Raw genomic sequence first — 24,213 nt, forward strand, 5'->3', positions numbered from 1 at the left:
ATCCTAGTTATCTCCTTTTGTAGTTAAAGTAAGGTGCAGAATTATTTTTGCAATATGTTCCTGATATGTATATATAAGTGTATTGGGAACATTTTGCATCCATAGTTTTGTATCAATATATGGAGAAAACACTAGAAAGAAATACACCAAAATTTGAATAATGGTTATATCTGAGTTTCTGGTATTATAGGTGATGCTTGTTTTTCTCTGTGCTTTTATGTATTTTCCGAGTAATACTTGTATAAATAAAATGTGTTACTCTTATAGCCATAATAAAACTTATTTTTCTAAAAAAAGAGTTTATCGTATTTTTTGAAAAAGCATGAAGCCCTGACCTGGGTGTGGGGAAAGACTTCCTACTTGGGCAATAGTGAGTCTTGAACACATTTTCAAACCTACCTGGGAACGAAGCTTCAGTTGGCTCTGCAGGGAGAATGTGTGTTTTCGTTTGCTCTTGGCAAAGGAAAAAGAAAGTATACTTTAAAAATATAACCATGACAGAGTAATAATAGTAATGTTGGTAAACAGACTGCTATCTCCTGTCTAATCAAAGTAACACTTTCAGAAGTAGAGAAAGTTGAAACAGGTTCCTTTTCCTCCAGGAGCAATTCAGGAAGGCGGTACTTGGATCCTTGCCCAGGGCCTCAAGACACACTGGCCAGTTTGGGCCAGGCCTGAGCCAGGAAAGCACCTTAAAGAAAGCCTAATTCCACTTGGCTAACTTTCTGCAGATGCATTTCCTCACAAATTCTGCCCAGCTTCATAATAACCCCTGTTGCTGAAGAACACATGTGACCCTCACCCCCCAATTTAATCATTCCATGTCCTGGTAAGGGAGACAGAACCATGTGGTACTATACATGGCCAAGATCCAACAGGGCACCTACCAAGAGTTTCAGTGTTCATCAATTGCACCTCAGCAGAAGATGAGCTGGAGTCTCTCTGAGCCTTCTAGAAACACTCTGGAGAAACTGCCCCCACCCGAAGAATTATTTGCGCTCTAGCAAGTCCATACTACTACACTGTATTTTCAAAAGGTATCCGTCATGTTCTTAAAGCAGAAGCTGAAGTTGTGAGGCAAACCTATCCCTTTACAAAGATACTTCGGAGACCATGCTTCACATCTCCTGATGTCATAGACTTGGTCTGCTCAACAACAAATAATTGTACAGCCACACTTGCCCTTTTGATGAAATCTGTGTGCTCCTGTTTAAGTTCTCATAAGCATCTTTCTCTGCCACATTCGACCATCAGACTGAGCATATTTTCTGTGTGCCTAGGTTTGTACTCAATTTGTGAGGAAAGTGGAGGATGGAAGAGAAGCAAGGGTTAAAGATACGTAAAGCCAGAGAGGCCTTGAACACTGAAATCCCTTCCTCTGCCACCAGAACAGACCAGGAGTCAGCTGAAGCTTTGACCTTCTTTTGAGCCAGGTCTGATCACATAGAAAACTTGCTTTGCTAAAGTTTAATAATCCAAGTGGCCTCCTTTCCCCCAAGCCTGACTCTTGCCCTTGCTAGGGGAGAGTGTGGGCAGGAGCCCTTCCTCAACAGGAGATTGCTCCTCCACTCCTGAGAAAGACCTCCCAATTTCAGTACTAATCTTAAGCCCCTCTCATTTACTGTGAAGAAATCTCCAGCCCTTGAATTTTGGAATAAATAAAATGTCCTAGAGTTTGGCTCCTGCAGACGGCACTCCTGCTAGTTGAGACTATGCCAAAGCGAGGTTGGGGGAGGAAGCACAGAAGGTGGGAGAGCTTGGTGTTGCTAACAAGTCGGTCCAGCCCTCATTTTACAGAAGAGGAAATCGAGTTGCAGAGAAAGGAAATAACTCACAGAGAGGTCATGCAGAGAATTGGTGGCAACATTGGAACTTGAACCTTAGTCTCCAGGGCTCTTTCCTCTGTAGCATGGGGTCTGAAGGACACAGCGAGTGACCCAGGAAGACACTCCGAAAGATGCTGGACTCATTTACATTTTCAAAGCGGGTTAGGACTGGAAGAGGCAGAGAAGACAGGGGGGACATTACAGGGAAGGGAGACACACAGGAGCACAGGCAGAGATGTTTGTGGTGTCACCAGAAGTGACAGGGGATAGTCAGGAGGAAACTGTCACGGTCAAGTCTTGCTTCTCAGCGTGGGCTATCCAGACACTTGAGGGTATAACAGTATCCCAAGAGATGCAAAAATACCCCAGAAAACATATGGTAAAACTTCCTAGGATGCAGATTTGATTCAGCAGTGAAAAATTATAAACACTTTTTCTGTTAAGCACAGATTTTAAAAGATAAAACTAAGACTTCAAAATTCATTTTCAAGCATGTTTCCGGCTCCCCCTGGCTGTCCCAGGACTCCCACTCCAGTCTCATTACAAGGGAGTATTTAAGCACTAATCTCCAGACATTTGGCTTTTTATTTGTTTTTCTTGCCAGTACCCCAGCCTCCTTGTCTTCTGATAACAGCTCCCTGGCTCAGCATTTTGGTGAATGGCCCTTCCCCCACTGCAGTCATGGGATTCTGGAAGGGCTGCCAATCACAGAAAGTCGCTGAGCCTTCCATCAGGCACATGACCCAGCATAGGCCAATCATAGTATTCCATCCTCCTTTCCCTATTGGTTGCCCTAAAGAAAGCTATTGTGACCCTAAGCCTAACCAATCAGACTACAATACTAGCCTGGGACTTAGTTCCTTTTTAAATACTGAAATGGAATCTCTCTTTCTTGTACAGTTTCTAAACCTGAAACTCTCTGGCTATGCCCTCCCTTAGCATGTTCTACCAAGTCCATACTGGAGGATGCCTGGCAGGAGAAAGAAAAAGAGGGGGAGGAGGAGGGGGCGGGAGAGGGAATGAGAATATTGCTTCAGGCTTGAGTCCCTGGACCTAAGTTGCTCTGTGGCCAGCTCCACTCCTGTTCTTTTAGGTTAACAGAGCACATATTGTCCATCTTTAGTTTAAGCTATTTTATTTACTCATTCAGCAAGCATTTATCCAGCACCTTTTAAGTTCCAGGAAGTATTCTAAGATTTGGAAATAGAGCAGTGAACAAAAGCCATCTTTGCAGACCCAGGTCCCATGATGGTTAGGTGCTGGATTGAGCTGTGCTTCTGTCACTTGCAGCTGAACCAGGTCTGCTTGCCAGATCGTAGTATGCTAGCCTGAGGACTATGATAAACAACGGGAGTCTTTGAAAATTCATGAGCAGAAGACTCATATAATTTTTCACAAATGTCTAAATCTAAGGCTAGGCCAGATTAGAAGCAGTGACTATGTAAAAGCTGGAGTGGGCAGGACTCTGATTTACTCAATTTTTGAAATGTTCTCCTGAGCAAATCGCATGTCTGAAACAAGATCCCTGGGGTAAAATCTAATTTTGAAGCAAAATAAGGTGTTTTAGGAAGTGTTCTGGGACCAGCTCCTCCTGTCTTTCTCCTTTCCTTCGTTGAGTCTTTTGGTCCAGCCTCCCCCAGCTTGCTCCATTTCTTTGCCCTTTGCCTGTGTGTTGCACTGGTGCTTGGCATTGAACCTTCACCCCCCACACCGCCTCTATGCACCTGGGGCTATGTATCACTGACTGACGGTGATATGTTAACAGAAAGGAAGGCTTTCTGCTCCCTGCCCTAATCCACTCAGGTTTTAGGACCTGATCCAAGTACCTCCTGCTTCTGAAGACTTCCTCAACCACCCACACCTGTGCTGACCCTCCTCTGAACTCCTGCCATAGGCAGTGTCCAGGCACTTTCTCAGAGTACATGAATTTTTTCAGCTATGTCTCCTGCATTCGGTAGGCCTATTCACAATAGCCAAAGGTAGAAGCAACCCAAATATTCATCAATGGATGAATGAACAAAATATCCATGCAATAGAATATTATTCAGCCTAAAGAGTGCTATGATTCTGATAAGTCTCCCCGAAGGCCCATCTGTTAAAGGCATGGACCCCAGCCTGTGGGACTATTGGCAGGTGGTAGAGATTTTATAAGGTGGGACCTAGTGGGAGGAAATTAGGCCATTGTAGGCATGCCCTCAAAAAAGACTGTGGCTCTGATCTCCTCTTCCTCCTCTATTTCTTTCCCGGCCACTACAGGTTGAGCACTTTCCTCTGTCATGCACACCCACCACCGTGTGCTGCCACAGGCCCAAAGCCACGTACTAAACCCTCCAAAACCATGACCCCAAATAAACCTTTCCTCTATTTAAGTTGAGTATCTTAAGTATTCTGTTACAGTAATGGAATGGTAAATAACACAGAAAAGGAAGGAAATTCTGACAGTGGTACAACACAGGTGAAATTTACATTATGCTAATTGAAATAAACCAGATTGAAAGGGACAAAGAGTGTATAATTCCATTTATATGAGTTATATTACTACATAAGTAGTCAAAATCATGAAGACAAAAAGCACAATAGTGCTAGCAGAGGAAGAGAAGTAGGAGAAAGAGGGGTTAGTGATTAATGTGTATGAAATTTTAGTCTGAGATGATGAAAAACTTCTGGAAATGGATAGTGGATAGTACTGATAGTTGTACAACAGTATAAATGTGCCTAGTGCCACTGAAGTGTAGTTTAGAAAATAGTTAAAATGGTACATTTTGTGCCATATATATTCCCCCAATTTTTAAAAAGTACAAGAACCTCCTTGAGATAATAGTCATTCAAATTTAGGGGACTACAGATGTACTCAGAGGTAGAGTGCTTGCTTAACACTAGAGATGCCTTGGGTCCAATGCCCAGTGCCACAAAAATAATACCTTTGGGAAATCCTGTTTTTATGTATATTTTCTACACATGCATGCACAGATATATGTTTCTCCAAGGCAGATGCCCATGTATCCACTACTCAACTTTAACAGATTTCAACTTGTTTCCATGCTTGGTTAAGAACTTTTATAAGTCTTTTTTATTATACAATAGTAAGTACCTACAACAGTATACATAATTTGTACATAAAATTAAAATGCACACTTGAGAATACTCAAACTCAGATGTTGACCCTTACAGATACCTTTGATTCTACCTCTTCTTCTTCTTTGAATCTACCTGTTCTTCTCCATCTCATCTCCCTGCCTCTTCCTACCTGCACCTTCCTCCCCAAGAAACATTATCCTGATTTTTGTGTTATTATTTCCTTGGTTACCAAAAGTAGTTGAAGACATATATGTGTACCTCTGTTCTGGACACCTATTGCTGCCTCCCAAACTGCCTCAGAAAGTAGTACCTTCATCAGCCTTTTAATTACATCTCCTGATTGTGTAAGTTAGGAATTCAGGCATAGTTCAGTTGGTGATTCTTCTATTTCACACAGTGGATGGGCTAGTCTGGAAGGACCAAGGCTGGAGCATTGGTGGGCTGTTCCCCAGAGCATATCTTCCACAATGAATGACTACTCATTTGGTAGCTCAGGGCTTCCAGAGAGAGTATTGAGTATGAGTATGAGAGAGCCAAAGAGAACCTCTAAGGCCTCCTATGACTTCACCTTGGAAGCCTTGTGTGTTAGCTTTCCATTGCTGTGATCAAATGCCTGAGAAAAACTATTTAAAAGAGGAAGGGCTTATTTTGGCTCATGGTTTCAGAGATTTCAGTCCATGGTAAACTGGCTCCATTGCTTTTAATCTGTAGTGAAGCAGAAACATCATGGCAGCAGAGTGTGGAAAAGGAAAACTCCTCACCTCATGGTAGGCAGGAAGCAGAGCAACAGATAGAGCCAGAGAGTATAACCATGAACCAAGCTGGATTCAAAGGAAAGAAAATTTGCTTCCCTCTTAATGGGAAGATTAGAAAATAATTTGTGGTCATTTTATTTTACCACAGCCCCCAGGAAACAAGTTTGTAATGCTAAATGGTGACAGAGGCCTTGCACATGCTGATTGTTCTATACCAAATGTCACCTTCTCTCTTGGGTTATCCTCATATTTTATTTTTCTTTCTTTAAAAAAAGTTTTCTTATGGAAAATTTCAAACACATGAAAAGAGCAGTATCATGAACCTCACATATACTCATCACTCAGCTTCAACCATTATCAGTTTCTGGTCACTCTTGTTACAGCCATATCCCTGCCTACTTCCTTCCCCCACTCTCATGTTATTTTGAAACAAACCCCAGACATCAAGCTATTTGATCTGTAAGTTTACTTTATGTCTTTAAAAAATAAGGACTCTTTAAAAAACAACCACACAATGTTAGTCCATATTTTTATAAATGCATTAATTCCTTGATATCAGTATTCAAGTCAGTATCCAAATTTCCAGTTGCCTCCTAAGTGTCATAAATGTATGTGTAGTTTAAAGTTTGTTTGAATTGTCCTGTAGACAGTTTCCCACTGTCTGGAGTTGGCCACTTGCACACGTGGCCCCATGCTATTTAATATGTTGCTCGTTAGGTTTTTAGTTGGATGTAGAGGCTTGAACAGATTCCAGTTTGATTTTCTTTTTGTCAAGAATATTTCATAAATACCTAGGAATCAATCTAATGAAGGATGTAAAAGACCCCTGAATTGAAAACTACAGTACTCTGAAAAAGGAGATGAGAGAAGCTATCAGAAAATGGAAAGATATCCTTTGTTCTTGGAGAGGAAGAACCAATATAGTGAAAATAGCCATACTGACAAAACTGTTATATTTAATGCAATCCCAATAAAAATTCCAATAGCTTATCTCACAGAATTAGAGAAAACAATCCCAAAATTTATTTGGAGCCAGAAGAGACCTAGAATAGCAAAGGCAATTCTGGGCAACAAAGGCAAGGCAGGGGGTATCACAATCCCTGACCTAAAATTATACTACAAAGCTACTGTGATAAAAACAGCATGGTACTGGCAAAAGAACAGACCTGCGGATCAATGGAACAGACTAAAAGATGCAGAAACAACTCCAGACACACTCAGCCACCTCATCGTTGACAAAGGAGCCAAACACCTTCACTGGAAGAAAGATAGCCTCTTTAATAAATGGTGCTGGAAAAATTGGGTTTCAACTTGCCAAAGATTAAAACTAGACCCATATCTCTCACCACACACTAACCTAAAATCAAAATGGATCAAAGATCTAAATAATAAAACAGAAACACTAAATCCCCTGGAAGAGAGAACAGGTAGAATATTTGAGGACATAGGAGTAAGCAAAAACTTCATGAACAAAAAACCTAGACCACACGAGAAATACTACAAAGAATCAACAACTGGGACCTCATTTTATGAAAAAGCTTTTGCACAGCAAGAAAAACCACTAACAGAGTTAAGAGACAACACAATGTGAGAAAAAAATTTTACCAGCTATTCATCAGACGAAAGACTATTATCTAGAATATAGAAAGAACTCAAAAAAACATTAGACCCCCCCAAATTTAAAGATCCAGTCCAGAAATGGGCATCTGAAATGAACAGACATTTCTCAGACAAAGAAGTAGAAACAGCTAACAAATATATGAAAAACTATTCAACATCACTGGTCATTAGAGAGATGCAGATGATAACAACACTGAGATTTCACCTCACCCCAGAAAGAATGGCTGCTATCATGAAATCAACCAATTACAAATGCTGGTGGGGCTGTGGGGAAAGAGGAACCCTGCTCCACTGCTGGTGGGAGTGTAGACTGGTGCAACCTCTGTGGAAATCAGTGTGTAGATTTCTCAGAAAAACTAGGATTAGAGATCCCATTTGACCCTACTATACCTCTTCTTGGTATCTTCACGAAAGAATTGAAAGCATCATACCACAACAATATATGCACACCCATGTTTATAGTGGCACAGTTTGTAACCAAAATATTGGAAACAGCCCATATGCCCAACAACCAATGAATGGATAAAGATGCGGTTTTTTTAAACAATAGAGTACTACTCTGCCATAAAGAAGGATGAGCTTCAGACATTTATAACTAAATGGATGGACCTTGAGACCATATTCTTAAGTGAAATAAATTGAACACACATGTTTAAATACCTCATTGTTTCTCTGTTGTGAGAAACCAAAAGTGGAAGTAAGGACTAAAATGTATAATAGATATTGGGAAATGGGAAGAAAATGTTCAAATGGGAAGGGGAACAAGGGAGGAGGGAGAGAGAAAAGATGAAAGGGACAAGAAAGAAGTGAAAATAGGAGGAAAAAATGGAAACAAAACTTTCTTACATAGGGAGGGGAGGGAACATGGGAAAAAAGGGGTAGGATATACCATGTACAGGTGCAAATTCCCTATGATGAGTGTTATCATTATGTATGCCTAAAATGTACCAATAAATGTGCTATTAAAAATATATTTCATAGGTCATTTGGGTGTGGTGGTTCATGCCTGTAATCCCACCACTCAGGATGCTGAGGCAGGAAGATAGCCACAAGTTCAAGCCCAGCCTGGAATACATAGGTAGACTCTGTCTCCAAAAAAATCAAAACAATACTTTACACGTGCAATATACTGGGCTTGAAATAGTGTCCTCCAAAAGTCATGTCAATTTGGAACCCGTGAATGTGACCTTATTTGGAAATAGCATCTTTGTAGATATAATCAAGTTAAAATGAGGTCAAACTGGATTAGGGTCCCCCTACCAATGTGACTGCTGTCCCTATAAGATGAAAGAAAGTTGGACATAGACACTTATAGAGGGAAGAGGGCCATGTGAAGATGGAGGCAGAGATTGGAATTGTGCCACCATAAACACAGGAAATCAAAGATTGCCAACAACCAATGTGGGGATATAGATCAGGGGTAGAGCACTTGTCTGGCATGAGTGAGGTCCTGGTTCAATTCCCAGTGCCAGTGGAGGGGAGGGGAGGGGAGGGGAGGGAAGGGAAGATCCAATTTATAGTACTTTGTTATAGCTGCCCCTGGAAATCTGGTGGTTTGTTCTTTCAAAAAGTACAAATAACTGGTGACTACATAGTAACGACATCCCTTTATGTGATGCTAGCTGCCATTGATGGTTAATTCTGTTATTATTATTTATTAGCCAAAATACTCTATCAAGGAAAATATCCTCTCCTGTACTACTGGAATAATCAGTGGTACCACTTATATAGGAAGCAGTCTAAATGCTTGATTCTCGATTATTTTTCCTTGTAGCTTTCTTTTTTGAAAACCTATAATGAATTGTTTTTGAGTATTCTCCAACAGTGACTAATTAGCTGAGTTTTATTTCATTTATCTTTTTTGTGAAACAAAACGTTCCCAGGTCTTCTGGTGTATTTCTTGACCCAGACCTTAAATTACCCATTTCTCTAAGGAGCCCTGTTCTTTGCAGTGAGAAATAATGTTTCAAGGTCACAATCTGGACCCTGCCTACTACATTTCAAATTAATCCCTGGCCCTTCCTTCTGCCTCTCAATCCTGTTTATCCTGCTTGTTTGTCCAAAGCATTCTTCTCCTCATGCTACCCTGGGTCACATACGTTATGTTCCTTTCAAATTGTAAGCACCATAAGGGTAGAAATTGTGTAATATTTTGGCTGATGTTGTTGTCCTTGCTAAGTGATGAATGGCCAGTACTTAGCACGGTGCCTGGCCCACAGTCAGTATTCAAGAAATATGTGTTGGATCACTGGCTGGAGCACAAGCTCAGGCTGGGCTGAACCATACATTTGATCTCATGTGTGTCAAAAGTACCTGCTATAGTAGATGAAGGTCTTTTGTGGAGATAGACTTGAATACCCGGTTCAAGCTCTTCAGTGATAATTGCATTTTTTGTCAGATTTTCAATTTTTTTCTTGGTTCAGTTCTAGTAATTTACTCATTTTATCTAGGTTTTCAAATTTAATTTTATAAAGTCTTCAAATATTCTCTTTAAACAATTTTTGGTATGGAAATTTTCAAAAATACAAAGAAATAACAGAATGTATGTCCAGAGGAAGGGGCTTCCCAGACACCACCTCTCCCGCTGCTCCCAGCCCAGAGGAAAGGGCTTTTGGGCCGCTTTCTGTCCCACCTCTCCCAGCTCAGAGGAGGTGAGCCATGCAGGGGCCAACAGCACCCTCACACACCCCCAGTCGAAAAGAGAAAACATGTAAATAAGTCTCAAAACCAGACTTCCAGATCACCTACAGCAACCCCAAAGGGAAATGAGATGGAACACTCTGATACTCAACCACCTGGACCCACTGAACTGGCAACAAAAGGGGATCTGGAAAAAATGAAATCAGAAATAATTTCTCACATAACAGGAGAAATTGTGCTCCTAGTGCAAGACATGATTAATAAATCTAGAGAGGAGCTCAGGAACACGATGGAATCTCAACATAGGAAACACATGGAATCCATAAAACAGATGCACATAGATTTCCAGGACTTGAAAAACTCCATTGAAAGTCTACACAGCAGAATGAGCCAATGTGAGGACAGAATTTCAGATATAGAAGATAAGATTGCAATTACTGACCAGGAAAAGAAAAATTGCTTCAAAATTATAAGGGAACATGAAAAATCAATCCAGCAACTGCTACATGATACAAAGAAGAATAACATAAGACTGATTGGAGTCAATGAAGAAACAGGAAAGAGTGCAGATGACATAAAAAAAACTCTTCACAGAAGTAATGACAGAAAATTTCCCAAGCAGGGGAAAAGAGCTTGACACACAGATAAGTGAGACATATAGGACTCCAACTAGCCTTGATCAAAAAAAATCTACACATAGGCATATAATTGTTAAGATTCCAGAAACTCAACAGAAGAATGAAGTTCTACAAGCAGTGAGAGAAAAGAAACAAATCACATACAAAGGAAAGCCCATCAGAATCACAGCAGACTTCTCAACACAAACCATCAAGGCAAGAAGAGCTTGGAGGGACATATTCCAAGCCCTCAGAGAAAACAGCCTCCAACCCACATTGATGTACCCTGCAAAACTATCTTTCAAAATGGATGGAGAAATAAGATACTTTCATGACAAAGAGCACCTTAGGAACTTCGTGAATACCAAACCAGCATTCCAAAGAATTTTACACAATATCATAGGAACAGATATTGAGGATCACAACCCCAGGAAGCAAAGCAGAATGAACCCATCTGGCATGACAAGAAATTAAACATAAAGGGGGAGAACCCAACAAAAAGAAAAAGTCATTGCCATGACAAGTCAATACATTTCAGTTATAACCATCAATGTTAATGGTCTCAATTCACCAATCAAAAGAAATAGACTGGCAGAATGGGTCAAGAAGCAAACTCCAACAATATGCTGCATACAAGAAACACACTTAATTCAAAAGGAAACTCATAGACTGAAAGTTAAAGGGTGGAAAACAATACTCCATGCGACGGGAACCCCCCAGAAAGCAGGAGTAACTATCCTCTTTGCAGATCAAGTAGATTTCAAACCAACACTGATTAAGAGAGATGAAGAAGGACACTACATCCTTGTAAAGGGAAGAATCCAAGAGGAAGAGATGGCAATCATAAATATCTACGCACCAAGCACTAGTGCGCCCAACTATATAAAATAAATACTAACATACATGAAAAGTCATATAAGCACTAATACAATTGTAGTGGGGGACCTCAGCACCCCACTGTCACAAATAGATAGATCAACTAGACAAAAAATAAGTAATGAAATACTAGAACTCAATCGAACTCTTGAACAAATGAACTTAACAGATGTTTACAGAGTCTTCCACCCCACAAAATCAGAATATGCATTCTTCTCAGCTGCTCATGGGTCATTCTCCAAAATAGACCACATACTCACACATAGAACATGTTTAAGTAAGTGCAAAGGAATTGAAGTTATCCCCTGTATATTATCAGACCATAGTGCGATGAAATTGGAGATCCATAGCAAAAGAAACTCGAAATATTTCATAAACATGTGGAAATTGAACAACACACTTCTGAATAACAAATGGGTCACAGAGGAAATTAAAGAAGAAATCAGATAGTTCCTTCAATTAAATGACAATGACAATATAACATATTGGAATCTATGGGACACAATGAAAGCAGTCTTACAAGGGAAATTCATAGCAGTGACTACGCATATTAGGAAAACAGAACGAGCCCAATTAAACAACCTGATGCTGCACCTCAAGCTTCTATAAAAAGAAGAGCAGGACAACCCCAGAGCTCATACAAGGGAGGAAACTGTAAAGATCAGAGGAGAAATCGATGCAATGGAGACTAAGAGAACGATACAAAAAAATCAGTGAAGCCAAGAGCTGGTTCTTCGAAAAAATCAACAAAATTGATAAACCCTTAGCCAACCTTATCAGAAAAAGGAAAGAAAAGGCCCAAATCCATGCAATTAGGAATGAAAAGGGTGAAATGACAACAGACCCAGCAGAAATCCAGAGGATCATCAATACCTACTTCCAGAACCTATATGCCAATAAGATGGACAACACAGAAGAAATGGACAGATTCCTAGATACATATGAATTACCCAAGTTGAATGAAGAAGACCTAATAATTCTGAACAACCGAATATCAAGCAATGAAATTGAAAATGTAATTAAAAACTTATCAACTAAGAAAAGCCCAGGGCCTGATGGCTTCACTGCTGAATTCTACAAGACATTTAGAGAGGAACTGCTGCCACTGCTGTTTAAACTCTTCAATGAAATTGAAAGGGAAGCAATACTCCCAGATTCATTCCTGGAAGCAAGCATCGCCTTGATCCCCAAAGCAGAGAAAGACCCAACCGAAAAGGAGAACTATAGGCCAATCTCACTCATGAGCATAGATGCAAAAATCCTTAATAAGATACTGGCAAACAGAATGCAGAAGATCATCAAGAAGATCATACACCCTGATCAAGTGGGATTCATCGCAGGGATGCAGGGATGGTTCCATATACGAAAATCAACCAATGTAATACACTATACCAATAGAGCCAAGGACAAAAACCATATGATTATCTCCATAGATGCACAAAAAGCATTTGACAAAATCCAACCTGCATTCATGATAAAAGCTCTACAAAAAATTGGAATAGATGGTCTCTACCTCAAACTGACAAAAGCCATCTATGAAAAACCAACAGCCAATATCATACTAAATGGTCAAACACTGAAATCCTTCACACTAAAATCAGGAACAAGTCAAGGATGTCCACTATCACCACTCTTGTTCAGTATAGTTCTGGAAACATTAGCCATGGCAATTAGACAAGAGAAAGAAAGAAAAGGAATAAAGATAGGAAATGAAGAAGTCAAATTGTCATTATTTGCAGATGACATGATTCTCTATATAGAAGACCCCAAGACCTCCACCAAAAGTCTTCTAGCCTTAATAACCAAATTCAGTTAAGTAGCTGGTTACAAGGTCAACACACAAAAATCAATAGCTTTCCTCTACACCAATGACAGACTCACTGAGAGAGAAATAGGGCAAATAATTCCTTTCACAATAGCATCTGAAAAACTGAAATACCTAGGAATCAACCTAATGAAAGAAATCAAACACCTCTTCTCTGAAAAGTATGGCACTCTGAAAAGAGAGATTGAAGATGATATTAGAAAATGGACAGACATCCCCTGCTCCTGGGTAGGAAGGATTAATATAGTGAATATGGCCATACTTCCAAAACTGCTATATAGATTTAATGCAATTCCAATTGAGATCCCAGCAGCATACTTCATGGACCTTGAGAAAACAATCCAAAAATTCATTTAGAACAAGAAGAGACCCAGAATAGTAAAAGCAATTCTAGGTAACAGAGACATGGCAGGGGATATCACAATCCCCAACCTGCAACTCTACTTCAAAGCTACTGTGATAAAAACAGCATGGTACTGGCAAAGAAACAGACCTGAGGACCAGTGGAACAGAATAGAAGATGCAGAAACAACACCAGACACACTCAGCCATCTCATCTTCCATAAAGGAGCCAAACACCCTCACTGGAGGAAAGATAACCTCTTTAATAAATGGTGCAGGAAAAATTGGGCTTCAACTTGCCAAAGATTAAAACTAGACCTATATCTCTCGCCATGCACTAAACTAAAATCAAAATGGATTAAAGATCTAAATATTAAAATAGAAACTCTGAACCAGTTGGAACAGAGGTTAGGTAGAACCCTTGAAGACATCAATGTAGGAAAAGATTTTATGAACAAAACCTCAGTTGCCCGAGAACTAGCACAAACAATCAACAAGTGGGATCTCTTCTTATTAAAAAGCTTCTGCACAGAAAGAGAAACAACCAAACAGTGTGAAGAGACAACCCACAATGTGGGAAAAAATCTTCACCTGCTGTTTCTCAGACAAAGGTCTACTATCTCAAATCTATAAAGAACTTAAAAAAATCAGACCTCCCAAACTGAATGACCCACTCCAAAAATGGGTATCTGAAATGAGCAGACATTTCTCAGACAAAGAAGTACTAATAACAAATAAACATATGAAAAATCATTCAACATCACTGGTCATTTAAGGGATGCAAATGAAAACCACCCTGTAATTCTACCTCACTCCAGAAAGAATGACTGCTATCATGAAATCAACCAATAACAAATGCTGGTTTGTCTGTGGAGAAAGAGGAACCCTGTTCCACTGCTGGTGGGAGTGTAGACTGGTGCAAGCACTGTGGAAATCCGTATGGAGATACCTCAAAGATCTAGGACTGGATGTCTCATTTGACCCCACTATTCCACTACTGAGGATCTTCACCAAATAATTAAAAGAATCATACCACAGTGATATATGTGTTCCCATGTTCATAGCAGCAGTTTGTGATAGCTAAAACTTGGAAGCAGCCCAAATGCCCATCAACTGGAGACTGGATAAAGAAAATGTGGTTTTTTTAATAAAATGGAGTACTACTCAGCCATAAAAAATGAGAAATTAGAGACATTCCTAGCTAAGTGGATGCACATTGAGGCAATACTCTTAAGTGAAATAAATAGGACACACATGTATAAATACTGAATAGTTTCTCTGGTATGAGAAACTGAAAGTGTAAATAAGGACTAAAATGTATAATAGGTAATGTGAAATAGGATGAAAAGGGGCAAAGGTGAAGGAAGTGGGAGGGGTAGGGGAAAGGATAGAAGGGAATGGGATTAATATGAGAAAATGGAAAAATAGGAACAAAATCTTTGTAAATAGGGAGGAATGGAGGGGTTGAAGGGAGGGCTGGGTAAGGGTGAAAAATAAGAACCAAGAGAGACTATGTAAAGGTGCAAATTTCCAATGATGAATGTCATTATATTGTATACCTAAAATGTACCAATGATTAGAATGAATAATCGATAATGCAAACTAGGAAGAAAAGGTCCAAAGGGGTAGGGGTAGTGGGAGGGGCAGGGGAAAGGAAAGAAGGGGAAAGCAAAAATGCTGAGAAATGGTAAAAATGGAAATAAAGTCTTTGTAAATAGGGAAGGGTGGAGGGGGTGAAGGGAGGGCTAGGAATGGGAAAAAATAAGAACCAAGATGCATTATGTAAAGGTACAATTCCCAATGAGAAACGTAATTGTGTTGTATACCTACAATGTACCAATACAAGAATTTAACAACAACAACAAAAGAAATAAGAGAATGTAGTGTAATGAAGCCCATGTATTCAGCTTCAACAATTATCAACATCTGAGCATTCTAATTTCTTCTATACCTACCCAAACCCTCCCATCCCACTGGATTACTTTCAAGAAAATCCTGGTATTCCAGAAGTTTATAATAAATATAAAATTGTATATTTCTAAAAGATAAGGATTATCATTTCTAGTGATTTTATGACCTTTAAAATTTCTACTGCCTCTATAGTTATGCTCTTTCTCCCTCTTAATTTCTTTCTTTCCTTCCTTTTCGTTTTGGTGTTATGTATGGAACCCAGGACCTTATGCATGCTAAGCACACATTCGACCACTGAGCTACACTGCAGCCCCCTTTACCTTTTTAAAACTGTTTATTTATGTCTTCTCTTTCTTATTTACTTTTAAATCTTTCACTTTGATATAAATTCAAACTTTATTGAAAAATTGCAAAAATAATATAAAGATTCCTGAATAGCGTGCTTCATTCAGTATGTTCATTAGTTTACTAAGGATGACATAATAAGCACAGGTTGAGCATCATGAATTAAAAAATCTGAAATCCAATGTGCTCCAAATCCGAAACTTTCTGCCCACTGACATGACACTACAAGTGGAAACTTCTACATTTGACCTTATGTGACCGATCACAGTCAAAACACAGATGAACCAAAAATTATAAATACAACTATAAACATGAATTGTTACCTTCAGGCTCTGTGTATTAGGTGTATATGAAACATAAGTGAATTTCATCTTTAGACTTGGGGCCTATCCCCAAGCTATCTCATTGTGTATATGCAAGTATTCCAAAATCTGAAAATCTGAATCACTTCATTTCAGATGAGGACCACTCAATCTGTACCACAGATTGGGTGGCTTAAACAACAGACATTTATTTTCTCACAGTTCTGGAGAGCAGAGTCCAAGATCAAGGTGTGAGGAGAGCTGGTCTCTTCTGAGGGCTCTCCGGTTTGCAGATGGCTACCTTCTCCCTCTGTGTGCATCTGTGTCCTGAAGTTCTCTTCTTGTAAGGACACCAGTCAGATTGGATTAGAGTCCACCCCAATGACCTCCTTTTAAGTGAATCATCTCTTTCAAGACCCTATCTTTAAATACAGTTACATTTGCACTGTGATTAAGGATTTCAGCGAATGAATTTGGGGGGACACAATTTATCCCATAACAGTGAGTCACCAGAAAAATTTACAGAACTCAATAGCGAGTTATGCTAAAGGCTAACATTTATTACAGCAAAAGATTCGGAGCAAAAGCGGCAGGAAAGACAACCCACATCAGGCGAGTCAGAGAAGCCCGGCCCTGGCTTTCAATGTCCTTTGTCTGAGGCAAAGCCACACAGGGCATGTGCTTTTTCTCCAGTTGCAGACCTTGGGACAGAATGTACAGAATGTCTCTGCCCGGGGAAGCCTGCTCCAAATCTCAAGGTCTGAGGTTCATGTGGGGGCTGCTCACGTGGACACGTCCTGGGGCAGCAGGTCACGGCGACTGAAGCACAGGATCTCAGCCACGAAACCGGGTTCACGTACGTCAACCTCCTCCAGTCTCCTTTTGTGCAGAGCAACCCTAACCGGTGGGACGGCAAGTCTGTTAATCCGGGTATACACACTGAAATCGTCAACCCGTCAGTGACCGGAAGTACAGCAAGACTAGGGATTAAGGGTTCCTTGGCAACATGCAAGCTGCCAAGCCGGCTGTATTAACTCTTTCCTCACAACAGCCAAAGCTGAGATTTCCCTATTGCTAACTCAGGCCACTGGGAGGGACAAGTTAGATGAGGGGGTCGGGGTCTGTTAGGGATTAGGCACCATTTTGGCCCACATTTAACCTATAAACAAGAGTTCTTTGTCATAATAGAAATTATTCTTTTCCACTTAAAACATGTGAAGAATAGATACCTCTCCTTCAGCTAGGCCTGCTTCCTGTATTGACCTTTCCAGCTCTTACAATAGAAATCTTAGCCTTTAGCATAACCTGCCATTGAGTCTTGCCCATAGTGGACAGAGCCTACCCAAACCTCTCCTCTCCTTACCTCTTTGTCCTCATCTCCTACTGCTCCCTCTTTTTCCTCTGCTCCTGCCCATGGTGACCTTGAGGCCCTGGCACCAGACCTGCTCTTCTGCCAATGCTTTGGCTGAGGTTGTTCTGTTTGCCTGGAGTGTTCTCAAAAATCCTCACAGCTCGTCTTCCCACTCCTCATGCCTGTCCCCTGCTGTGGCCTCTTGAGCAGCATTCCTGACCATTTTATCTAAAACAGCAGCCCCTGCAATTCCCTGTACTCTGCTTCATTTCTTCACACCTGATAATATATCATTAACCTTAATATTGATTTCCTTTTCTTCTTTTTACAGTACTGACTTTCAAACCCAAGGCTTCACACATGCTAGGCAAGAGCTCTACCACTGAGCTACATCTCCAGCCATTTTTGAAAATTATATTTTGAGTCAAGGTTTTGCTAAGTTTCCCAGGCTGGGCTCAAACTTTCAATCCTCCTTCCTTGGCCTCCCAAGTGTTCATTTCCAATTTCTTCTGGTACTCTTTTTGGTTTGATTTTATTTTGTAATGTTTAAACTTTCAGAGCACCCAGAATTTTTTTGGTTATACCACTTATTGAGTGCTTGTGATAGGTCAGGCTGTGTTCCAAGTGCCTTGCATTGAGTAACTCATCTGAAAGCTCAGTATCTGCAGAGGTAGGAGCTGGGGGAAGCCTTGTTATCACAGATGAGGAAATGTATGGACTCGGAGATTGAGTGCTTGTCCAGGACACAGTTGGGGGAAACCCAGGCCATCTGATGTTGCCGCCTACAGAGGGTAGTTGAGAGGATTTTACTTGCTTGGTATGTGGGAAGTTTCTGCAATAGAGCAGTCAATAGAAAGCAGTTTCAAAATCATTGTAGCATAGTCCTCTTCCTAAACATGATTACTGGATGGCTGCATGTTACTTCAAAAAATAGTATCCTTTAAAGTATATTTCTAAACTATGTGTCATGTACATGTAACAACTCCCCATAATGACTGCAATCATTTTGTAGTGCAAACAGGCAGTAACAATAAAAATTAAAATTAAAACGAATATATTGCTAAGCCTAGTATTGCTTCACAAGTATGAAAAGCTTTTAGACTCCCATAGCAATAAATGAAAACTTTAAGAAAATATGATCAGGAAATTTTGGAAGGACATACAGCCAGTGTAAAGAGTTTCACTGAATAATGAAATGAAATTTGAGTTAATTATTTTTTCAGTGCTGGGAATCAAATCCTGGGCTTCAAGCATGCTAAGCCACTGCTCTTCCACTGTGCTGTGTTCCCAGACTAGGAGGAAAAAATAACTGTGTCAATATTCTAATTTTCTATAAAGAACATGTCTTTATATCCTGATAATAAAAAATAGCCACAAGGGCACGACTTACCGAGGTCCCGAGTCCCGCGGAACGCGACGAATCAGCTCGCTGCAGACAGGCAGCCACCTGGTTCCACACTACAAAGACGCAGAGGACACTGGACCACCAGACCACGGTACTGAGTCGCGCTGCTCCCGGCCCAGAGGTAGGGGCTTCTGAGCCGCTGTCCCACTGCTCCTGGTCCAGAGGAAGGGGCTTCCCGGCCACCATCCCTCCCCCTGCTCCCAGCCCAGAGGAAAGGGCTTTTGGGCCACCTTCTGTCCCAGTGTTCCTGGCCCAGAGGAAGGGGCTTCCGGTCCACCATCCCTCCCACCGCTCCCGGCCCACAGGTAGGGGCTTCTGAGCCGCCATCCCACTGCTCCTGGAACAGAGGAAGGGGCTTCCCAGCCAACATCCCTCCCGCTGCTGTCAGCCCACAGGAAAGGGCTTTTGGGCTACCATCCCTACTGCTGCTCCCGGCCCCTGTCCCACCTCTCCCAGCTCAGAGGAGGTAATCCGTGCAGGCGCCAACAGTGCCTCCCCCCAGTCGAAATGAGAAAACATGTAAATAAGTCTCAAAACCAGACTTCCAGATCACCTACAGCAACCTCAAAGGGAAATGAGATGGAACACTCTGATACTCAACCACCTGGACCCACTGAACTGGCAACAAAAGGGGATCTGGAAAAAATGAAATCAGAAATAATTTCTCACATAACAGGAGAAATTGTGCTCCTAGTGCAAGACATGATTAATAAATCTTGAGAGGAGCTCAGGAACAGGATGGAATCCCAGCATAGGAAACACATGGAATCCATAAAACACATGCAAATAGATTTCCAGGAGATGAAAAACTCCATTGAAAGTCTACACAGCAGAATGAGCCAATGTGAGGACAGAATTTCAGATATAGAAGATAAGATTGCAATTAGTGACCAGGAAAAGAAAAATTGCTTCAAAATTATAAGGGAACATGAGAAATCAATCCCGCAGCTGTTAGATGATGCAAAGAAGAATAACATAGACTGATTGGGCTCAATGAAGAAACAGGAGAGAGTAGAGATGACATAAAAAATCTCTTCACAGAAATAATGGCAGAAAACTTCCCAAGCAGGGGAAAAGAGCTTGACACACAGGTAGGTGAGGCATATAGGACTCCAACTAGCCTTGATCAAAAAAAAATCTACACATAGGCATATAATTGTTAAGATTCCAGAAACTCAACAGAAGAATGAAGTTCTACAAGCAGTGAGAGAAAAGAAACAAATCACATACAAAGGAAAGCCCATCAGAATCACAGCAGACTTCTCAACACAAACCATCAAGGCAAGAAGAGCTTGGAGGGACATATTCCAAGCCCTCAGAGAAAACAGCCTCCAACCCACATTGATGTACCCTGCAAAACTATCTTTCAAAATGGATGGAGAAATAAGATACTTTCATGACAAAGAGCACCTTAGGAACTTCGTGAATACCAAACCAGCACTCCAAAGAATTTTACACAATATCTTAGGAACAGACATTGAGGATCACAACCCCAGGAAGCAAAGCAGAATGAACCCATCTGGCATGACAAGAAATTAAACATAAAGGGGGAGAACCCAACAAAAAGAAAAAGTCATTGCCATGACAAGTCAATACATTTCAGTTATAACCATCAATATTAATGGTCTCAATTAACCAATCAAAGAAATGGACTGGCAGAATGGGTCAAGAAGCAAACTCCAACAATATGCTGCATACAAGAAACACACTTAATTCAAAAGGAAACTCATAGACTGAAAGTTAAAGGGTGAAAAACAATACTCCATGCAACGGGAACCCCCCAGAAAGCAGGAGTAACTATCCTCTTTGCAGATCAAGTAGATTTCAAACCAACACTGATTAAGAGAGATGAAGAAGGACACTACATCCTTGTAAAGGGAAGAATCCAAGAGGAAGAGATGGCAATCATAAATATCTATGCACCAAGCACTAGTGCGCCCAACTATATAAAATAAATACTAACAGATATGAAAAGTCATATATGCACTAATACAAATGTAGTGGGGGACCTCAACACCCACTGTCACAAATAGATAGATCAACTAGACAAAAAATAAGTAATGAAATACTAGAACTCAATCGAACTCTTGAACAAATGAACTTAACAGATGTTTACAGAGTCTTCCACCCCACAAAATCAGAATATGCATTCTTCTCAGCTGCTCATGGGTCATTCTCCAAAATAGACCACATACTCACACATAGAACATGTTTAAGTAAGTGCAAAGGAATTGAAGTTATCCCCTGTATATTATCAGACCATAGTGCGATGAAATTGGAGATCCATAGCAAAAGAAACTCGAAATATTTCATAAACATGTGGAAATTGAACAACACACTTCTGAATAACAAATGGGTCACAGAGGAAATTAAAGAAGAAATCAGATAGTTCCTTCAATTAAATGACAATGACAATACAACATATTGGAATCTATGGGACACAATGAAAGCAGTCTTATGAGGAAAATTCATAGCAGTGACTACGCATATTAGGAAAACAGAACGAGCCCAATTAAACAACCTGATGCTGCACCTCAAGCTTCTATAAAAAGAAGAGCAGGACAACCCCAGAGCTCATACAAGGGAGGAAACTGTAAAGATCAGAGGAGAAATCGATGCAATGGAGACTAAGAGAACGATACAAAAAAATCAGTGAAGCCAAGAGCTGGTTCTTCGAAAAAATCAACAAAATTGATAAACCCTTAGCCAACCTTATCAGAAAAAGGAAAGAAAAGGCCCAAATCCATGCAATTAGGAATGAAAAGGGTGAAATGACAACAGACCCAGCAGAAATCCAGAGGATCATCAATACCTACTTCCAGAACCTATATGCCAATAAGATGGACAACACAGAAGAAATGGACAGATTCCTAGATACATATGAATTACCAAAGTTGAACGAAAAAGACCTAATAATTCTGAACAACCCAATATCAAGCAATGAAATTGAAAATGTAATTAAAACTTATCTACTAAGAAAAGCCCAGGGCCTGATGACTTCACTGCTGAATTCTACAAGACATTTAGAGAGGAACTGCTGCCACTGCTGTTTAAACTCTTCAATGAAATTGAAAGGGAAGCAATACTCCCAAATTCATTCCTGGAAGCAAGCATCGCCTTGATCCCCAAAGCAGAGAAAGACCCAACCGAAAAGGAGAACTATAGGCCAATCTCACTCATGAGCATAGATGCAAAAATCCTTAATAAGATATTGGCAAACAGAATGCAGAAGATCATCAGGAAGATCATACAGCCTGATCAAGTGGGATTCATCGCAGGGATGCAGGGATGGTTCCATATACGAAAATCAACCAATGTAATACACTATACCAATAGAGCCAAGGACAAAAACCATATGATTATCTCCATAGATGCACAAAAAGCATTTGACAAAATCCAACCTGCATTCATGATAAAAGCTCTACAAAAAATTGGAATAGATGGTCTCTACCTCAAACTGACAAAAGCCATCTATGAAAATCCAACAGCCAATATCATACTAAATGGTCAAACACTGAAATCCTTCACACTAAAATCAGGAACAAGTCAAGGATGTCCACTATCACCACTCTTGTTCAGTATAGTTCTGGAAACATTAGCCATGGCAATTAGACAAGAGAAAGAAAGAAAAGGAATAAAGATAGGAAATGAAGAAGTCAAATTGTCATTATTTGCAGATGACATGATACTCTATATAGAAGACCCCAAGAACTCCACCAAAAGTCTTCTAGACTTAGTAACCAAATTCAGTCAAGTAGCTGGTTACAAGGTCAACACACAAAAATCAATAGCTTTCCTCTACACCAATGACAGACTCACTGAGAGAGAAATAGGGCAAATAATTCCTTTCACAATAGCATCCGAAAAACTGAAATACCTAGGAATCAACCTAATGAAAGAAATCAAACACCTCTTCTCTGAGAAGTATGGCACTCTGAAAAGAGAGATTGAAGATGACATCAGAAAATGGACAGACATCCCCTGCTCCTGGGTAGGAAGGATTAATATAGTGAAAATGGCCATACTTCCAAAACTGCTATATAGATTTAATGCAATTCCAATTGAGATCCCAGCAGCATACTTCATGGACCTTGAGAAAACAATCCAAAAATTCATTTGGAACAAGAAGAGACCCAGAATAGTAAAAGCAATTCTAGGTAACAGAGACATGGCAGGGGATATCACAATCCCCAACCTGCAACTTTACTACAAAGCTACTGTGATAAAAACAGCATGGTACTGGCAAAGAAACAGACCTGAGGACCAGTGGAACAGATTAGAAGATGCAGAAACAACACCAGACACACTCAGCCATCTCATCTTCCATAAAGGAGCCAAACACCCTCACTGGAGGAAAGATAGCCTCTTTAATAAATGGTGCTGGAAAAATTGGCTGTCAACTTGCCAAAGATTAAAACTAGACCTGCATCTCTCACCATGCACTAAACTAAAATCAAAATGGACTAAAGATCTAAATTTTAAAATAGAAACTCTGAACCAGTTGGAACAGAGGTTAGGTAGAACCCTTGAAGATATCGGTGTAGGAAAAGATTTTATGAACAAAACCTCAGTTGCCCGTGAACTAGCACAAACAATCAACAAGTGGGATCTCTTCTCATTAAAAGGCTTCTGCACAGCAAGAGAAACCACCAGCAGTGTGAAGAGACAACCCACAATGTGGGAAAAAATCTTCACCTGCTGTTTCTCAGACAAAGGTCTACTATCTCGAATCTATAAAGAACTTAAAAAGATCAGATCTCCCAAATTTAAAGACCCAGTCCGAAAATGGTCATCTGAAATGAACAGACATTTCTCAGACAAAGAAGTAGAAATAGCAAATAAATACATGAAAAAATGTTCAACATCACTGGTCATTCGAGAGATGCAAAGGAAAACAATGCTGAGATTCCACCTCACTCCAGAAAGAATGGCTGCTATCATGAAATCAACCAAGAACAAATGTTCGCCGGGCTGTGGGGAAAGAGGAACCCTGCTCCACTGCTGGTGGGAGTGTAGACTGGTGCAAGCACTGTGGAAATCCGTATGGAGATACCTCAAAGAACTAAGACTGGAAGTTCCATTTGACCCTGCTATTCCACTGCTGGGGATCTTCCCAAAAGAATTAAAAGAATCATACCACAGTGATATATGTGCGTCCATGTTCATAGCAGCACAGTTTGTAATAGCTAAAACTTGGAAACAGCCCAAATGACCATCAACTGGAGACTGGATAAAGAAAATGTGGGTTTTTTTATAAAAATGGAGTACTACTCAACAATAAAAAATGAGAAATTAGAGACATTTATAGCTTAGTGGATGC

At 40.3% G+C, this 24,213-nt stretch overlaps 1 long non-coding RNA gene across 2 annotated transcripts in view; it reads right to left on the reverse strand.

Annotated features, from left to right (window-relative positions):
* Positions 1 to 22,897, reverse strand: part of LOC147821567 (uncharacterized) — a 45,373-nt gene extending 22,476 nt beyond the window's left edge. Inside the window, exons 1-2 of one of the 2 annotated variants that reach the window (XR_015446837.1) lie at positions 18,879 to 22,897; positions 16,159 to 18,320 (exon numbers count right to left, since the gene is read on the reverse strand). This is a non-coding gene — a long non-coding RNA (uncharacterized LOC147821567). The other variant, XR_015446836.1, reaches the window with a different exon arrangement.
* Positions 22,898 to 24,213: the final 1,316 nt, after the last annotated feature.

The sequence above is a fragment of the Heterocephalus glaber genome, unplaced genomic scaffold (genome assembly GCF_053883595.1).
Source record: "Heterocephalus glaber isolate CG9 unplaced genomic scaffold, H.glaber_assembly_v1.0 deba00001729, whole genome shotgun sequence".
NCBI lineage: Eukaryota > Metazoa > Chordata > Mammalia > Rodentia > Bathyergidae > Heterocephalus > Heterocephalus glaber.